Source organism: Paramisgurnus dabryanus, chromosome 16 (assembly GCF_030506205.2).
Source record: "Paramisgurnus dabryanus chromosome 16, PD_genome_1.1, whole genome shotgun sequence".
Classification (NCBI taxonomy): Eukaryota; Metazoa; Chordata; class Actinopteri; order Cypriniformes; family Cobitidae; genus Paramisgurnus; species Paramisgurnus dabryanus.
The window spans coordinates 34,005,530-34,012,090 of record NC_133352.1 but is presented as its reverse complement, the minus strand read 5'-3'; the positions used below and the strand labels follow the sequence as shown (position 1 = coordinate 34,012,090).

Below are 6,561 nucleotides of genomic sequence, written 5' to 3'. Positions count from 1 at the left end.
CATCAACGCAGTCGTCATTGCAGCCCTTTCAAGAGCTCTCCAAGGTGCTGAAAAAGCCACACTTCCCTTTACCTGCGAGGCCCGCCGCTCCGCAACCCACGTCAACCCGTCAGAGCTCCGCAGAACTGAGTCGACCTGCCTCTTTAGTTCGCAGCGCTCGTCTCCTCCGTCCCGAACAGAGGACGAGGCTGAGCGGAGGGAGTCGCAAACGACTCCGGGGTGTCTTTGTTTAGATTAATGACTTTTGAAAATACAGCAGTCTAACAAATTCATGGCCAGTGCCACGCTGAGCTCTTAAGGGGATGCAGCAAAAAGACACAGACTGACAGTCGGGCTGCCGGCATCATTATCTGGCTTGAGCCTCCGCCATTAAGGTGGCAAAGAGCTGAAGGGTGTCACCCTCCGGAGCAGAGATTTCACCTAAAGCTCTCATCTGCTCAGACAGCGGGCGAGCAGGACCCCTCCCAGGTGAGAGTGCTGAGGTGAGCTCTATTTCATTGCCTTTCTGCACCGGTACATCGACCTGTTAACCTTACTGTGACAGGGAAAGAGACTGCGTTAATGTCTCTCTGCGGTCTTTTGCTTTAGATTGACAGTTACTAAACTGAAATACATGAATACGGTGATGTCTGAACTGGCTCAGATAGGACAAGCTCTTAAACTATGATTTTTTTTAGTTGTGTTAAGGGTACTAAAGATAAAGTATTACACTGAATGTTAACAAACAGAATTAAGCTGATAAACTCAGAAAATGTTCTGTTGTTTCCTGCGTGAACCCTAAGGGCCAGATTTACTGAACGGGGCAAATTAGCGTGAGACTGCAATTCCAAAAAAGCGCTGATGTGAGAGGTCATATCTGAGGGTTATTTACTAAAAAAGCACAAAACAAATAGCACAGGCACAACAGCTGATATCTATAATGACTAACGCAATCTACTAAGAGCAACGCAAATTAGTTCAGGGTCGCAAATAAGCAGAGCTGATGAGGTGCGGGTGATCTACTAACACCTGATGCGCTTGGGTTCAGCACCACGGACATCGCAGCGGAAAATTCGGGGTGTGTAATCCCAGCGAACGAAGCCTTAGTTCACTGAAAAGAACTGGAGGACACGTTTTGAAACATCTGGTATTGTGTAACTTCTCCTGGTGACTCCTAATTTATTTACTTCAAGCGAATAAAAAATAACATGGCTTGGCAAACAATATTTTTGATTAATATGGTCCTCTGGCATTCCAAATAAACTGTTATATGTTAAAACAATCCTCTACCTTGTACCACATGCTCACTAATCTATGTGATGCCTCTTTTTTTAGCAACAATTGCAGCCATTACAGCGCAAAATGATTTAAGACATGCTTTTATTCGGCGTCAATTAATGGCGCAAATACCAGTCATAACACACACAAACATTAGTAAATCGAGTTGCATGAAACATTTAAATAATCTTCTCCCAAAAAATTGGGGTCTGAAAGGGAAACTCCTAGAAATGCATATGCAATTAAGGTCAGTCATAAAAATAACTAGACCACACCTTTTCAGCGCTAATGATCCACTACACGTCTTTAGTTAATTCCCACAGTCATTTTTTAATGACAAAATTATTGTTTGCGCTGGCGCAAGCTGTTAGTAAATCTGGCCCTACATGTGTTTGTCTCTGTAAAGTAAACATTTTTAGATTAGGTAAAAAACATTTTGTGGGTCAGCATAATCTTTCCATCATGCACTGGGAAATAAAAAAATATAATTGTGTTGTTTAACTATTTTCCCATTATTTACAAATGTTGTTTCACATTTTTAAAATGTGAGAAGAAAAATAAAGGGAACAAGAACCAAAGTAAAACTGGATAAATCTCAGATGAATAACTTAATCTAGTAGTTTTTATGATAGAAGATTAAGTCAGCCAAATTTAATAAAATGTAGGGTTGAACCGAAACAAAAAATGCACAACTTTTCAGACACTTTAAAACGCTTCCACAATGCTGACATGTTTCCCGTACTTATAAAGCATGTGGTCATCTCAATCTGCAATGGTTGCTATTTGATCACATTATGAAAAACTTTATTGTTTAGAAAAATTTATTTTGTCTTTTCGCTTATTCACCAAAAATGCTTTTTTACCATTTTTGTCTGAATAGTTTAGCTTGCCGAACATTTTGTGCATCTCTACCTACAGTAAATGATTTTTACTGAAAGGCTATAAAAACTATAAAACTGCACACAAACACTTAATTTTAACCACAAAAAAAATTTCAAAAAAATTCTGATAATTTACTCACTCTCATGTCATACAAGCTGTTTATGTCTTTCTATGTTCTGCCAGCGTGACCTTACGTATAATGTAATCATGTCGAAAGGTCACGCATGATGTATGCGAAACAACAGCTCCAGTGTTTACAAGTGTGGAGAAAGAGGACCGTTCCGACGTTATTGTATGTGGAATGATTCTAATTAAAGGATTAGTCCATTTTCTTAAAAAAATCCAGATAATTTACTCACCACCATGTCATCCAAAATGTTGATTTCTTTCTTTCTTTTCCTCGAGAAGAAATTATGTTTTTTGAGGAAAACATTCCAGGATATTTCTCATTTTAATGGACTTTAATGGAACCCAACACTAAGCTCTTAACTCAACCCTTAACAGTTTTTTTCAACTGAGTTTCAAAGGACTCTAAACAATCCCAAACGAGGCATAAGGGTCTTATGTAGCAAAACGACTGTCATGTTTGACAAGAAAAATAAAAAATAGGCACTTTTAAACCACAACTTCTCGTCTATCTCTGGTCCTGTGAAGCGCCTGTGCGACCTTATGTTATTGCGTAATGACGTAGAAACGTCACGTGTTACATATATGAAACGCACATTTGGGACCATTTTAAACAATAAACTGACACAAAGACATTCATTTGTATCATTCGACATACAACACATCGGAACGGTCCTCTTTCTCAACACTTGTAAACACTGGGGCGGAGTTTAACATTCGTCATCTGTGACCTCTTGACGTGATGACGTATTGCGTGAGGTCGCGCTGGCGTGTCACAGGACTGGAGATTGACGAGAAGTTGTGGTTTACAAGTGCATATGTTTTATTTTTCTTGTCAAAAATGACAATCGTTTCGCTAGATAAGACCCTCATGCCTCGTTTGAGTCCTTTGAAACTCTGTTTAAAAAAAAATTTAAGTGTTGAGTCAAGTGTTAAGTGTTGGGGTCCATTAAAGTCCATTAAAATGAGAAAAATCCTAGAATATTTTCCTCAAAAAACATAATTTCTTCTCGACTGAACAAAGAAAGACATCGACATTTTGGATGACATGTTGGTGAGTAAATTATCTGGATTTTTTTTTAAGAAAATTGACTAATCCTTTAATGTCTTTGTGTCAGTTTATTGTTTAAAATGGTACATCACACGGCAGTTGTGGTTTAAAAGTACATATTTATTATTTTATTTTATTTTTGACAAAAATGACGTTTCGCTAGATAAGACCCTTATGCCTCATTTGGTCCTTTGAAGCTGCATTGAAACTACGGCTGCTCGATTATAGGCAAAAATCATAATCACAGTTATTTTGGTAAAAATCATAATCACGATTATTTAACACGATTACTCTGACTTTGAAAACATGCATTTATTTAACATTTTTATTAAGTAAGTGTTGACGTGTCAAAGCACGTGTGGTGCCTTTGAAGTGCTTTACAAACACATCAGTGCAACAGCATGCAACTTATATTTTAAATGCACAATAATTTTTTTACCTCGATTATCTTGTTTTTGTAATTATTTGAATTTTTTTTTATTAAAAAAAAAAACGATTAATTGGACATGCAGCCCAACTAAAACTGGAATTTTAAATGGCATTGAAACTAAACAGGCAATGCAGGTTCAAATCCATCTGGTGATGTTTACTGCCTCTTCTCATCATCACTTTCACTTTGTTGATACCTTGAACAGAATTAAAACCAAAACCAATTCAACAGCATTGATCCATTAAAGCTCTCAGAGATACCACAGCTTCCTGACACGTGCACGGCACAAACCACAGTTTCAATCTAATCTGTTAACTACTATCTTCTCCCTAATTTACAGTTTTCAGTCAGAGAAAAAAATCCTGCTGATGTTTGCCACATGTCCAGCATGACCATCTTGAAATCAACACATTGTCATTCACTCTATAAACAAGTCATTTCTAATGAATCTGCTCGCTGCCAGACACCAACACATTTATGTAAGGTTAAGCTTAACTCTACAGCCCAAAAGTAGTTTAAACTGTTCGGTAGTAGGAGTCACAAAAACATAAATCAAACCCTCTGTGGGTTTTTTTGGCAAGGCTTCAGGGAGAAACATAGCAGCCGGGTGCGGGTTTATACTTGGAAGTGTCTCAATAAAGCCCCTGTGAAAACCTTCGCACCAGGAGCGGTCAGAATTAAGTGTCGAAAATGACACAAGCCGGTTAGCTTTTCCACTGCCGTAGCCACATATGGCAGCTGTTCAGATGGGTGCCTGGATTGAGAGACTGTTGCCGCCATTGCTCGGAAACGGTAGATCCAGAGCAGCTGTGCCGCACTGTTTAGATTAATAAGATCAACGTGGAAGACATTAAACACTAAGCGCTGGCCATGCCAACTCCGGAGAGTCCCGTAATGGTTTCAATATTACTGGGGCATGTAAGAAAGAAACCTTACATTAATTCATTTAAACAGCCATTTACATCCTGTGGTGAGGGAGTCGGGTCTGACAACAACCCATGAGAGGCCCGGCCAGCGATCTAGTGTCCCTGTCAGCGTAATAGGGTCATTTTGACACATTGGTCTGGGTCCAGCTTGTATGATTAAATTCTCTGAATGCCACTCGGTGTTTTGTGGATTAATTGCTCCCAAAAAATTTAAACCTGTAAATTTGCACAAAACAGTGACTGTTAACTAAAAGGTGTAATATTGACAGAAGTAGGCAAAAACAAAGAAGCAAAACGACCCAAGAAAATAAGTCTCGTTTTTAAACCAAAAATATCAAATTTAAGTGATTTTGTGCATAAAACAAGCAAAAAAATCTGCCAATTATCTGCAAATTGGCAGATATTTTTGCTTGGTTTATGCACAAAATCACTTACATTTGATATTTTAGGTCTAAAAACTAGATGTATTTTCTTGGGTCGTTTTGCTCATCAAGAAAAAGCATCCTAATTTAAGAGTCTTTAGATATTTGTATTGAAAACAAGACAGAAATACTAAAAAAAAATTCTTGAAAATAATTTTTCGCAGTGTAAGAGATTAAGTTTATTTATATGCACTTTTAAAAAGTTTGGAAGTCTCTAATTATGGAGTTTTTTCTGTCAGAAAAAATGGGAAATAAATAATCCCAAGCTGTCAATGCGGCAGTACCCTTTAAAAAGCTCCTAACATGTACCATTTACTGTACTGTACCTCTGAGGTACCAGTACTAATATGCACTAAGATTTTACATGTAAAAGTGTACTTTTTAAAAGGGTACCGCTCCACAAAAGCACACCAACAATGGTTACAGTACGAGTTTGCAAGACTACGGAAGTCAACTTCCGAAATGTTTCTTTTTCTTAAAAAAAAATTCACGGAAGCCTCATTGTGTCGAGGCACGAGCTTTGGACCATTCTCTCCTGAAGGCATCCCTTGCGTACTCGTCAAGATGTCCTTCAAAAGCAATCAATAGGGCACCCAGGCATAAATGGAAGCCAGTTTGAGAGTTTTGGGATGATATGAATTCTCCTCAACGTCCCATCTATCAAGATAAAACAAATGCTGCTCATTACTGGGAAAAAATACACCATCGTTCCAGCAAGGGCAATTTTGCCTCCCCAAAAACGTGTGGGAGTTTTTAATATTGTGGAGTGGAGCGTGTGTCACCCAGGGACCCACTTCAGCTCTTCATCAATCTGCCGTCCCCCCCCCCTTTACCTCCCACCCCCACGGACCTCGTCAGAGATCTACAGACGAATCTGTGCCTTATCGTTTTAGAACAATGCTTCGTACTGCTCGCTAGAGAAATGTCCTATTTGATTTCAGGGGAAGTAAATGATCTTTCATCTACAAGATAAAATTGGAAAGTTTAAGCGTCAATTGACTACCCTTGAAAAAAGAATTTGGAGGAAAAGAATCTCTCACATGTTCAAAAAGTCTTGAAGATTTTAAAAGTTTGATTGATGTTACCATCACACAAAACCCACCATTTTTATTTCATGTCAAGTGAAGCCAATGCAGACTGTTACTGTAATTATCTAAGGTAGCACTTAGAGAAAAAAAACTAAATGTAAAGCGGACCCAGAGGAACGTTTTATTGCCCAGGAGTTCTCAGTTAAAGAGCACTTATTTCATTGCTAATAAACAACTTTATTTTGTGTATTTGGTGTAATACAATGTGTTTGCATGGTTTATGGTTAAAAAACACATTATTTTTCACATACCGTAAATTTTTTAAGCTCCAGATATCCTTCCTTCCTCAAACGCATTGTTTTTGTACAAAGCTTATCGATTTAAAAACCTCTGTGTCCCTGATTGACCAGCTGTAAATTTTGATTGGCCTGAATACCTC

The 6,561-nt window shown here is 38.2% G+C and overlaps 1 protein-coding gene across 1 annotated transcript in view; it reads left to right on the top strand.

The window, feature by feature from the left end:
• The first annotated feature begins 226 nt into the window (after nucleotides 1–226).
• The window catches only part of cpxm1b (carboxypeptidase X (M14 family), member 1b), a 30,055-nt gene continuing 23,720 nt past the window's right edge, over nucleotides 227–6,561 (top strand). Inside the window, exon 1 of the mRNA XM_073812187.1 lies at nucleotides 227–482. The gene's annotated coding sequence lies outside the window, so the exon portion shown is untranslated. The remainder of the gene's footprint in view (nucleotides 483–6,561) is intronic.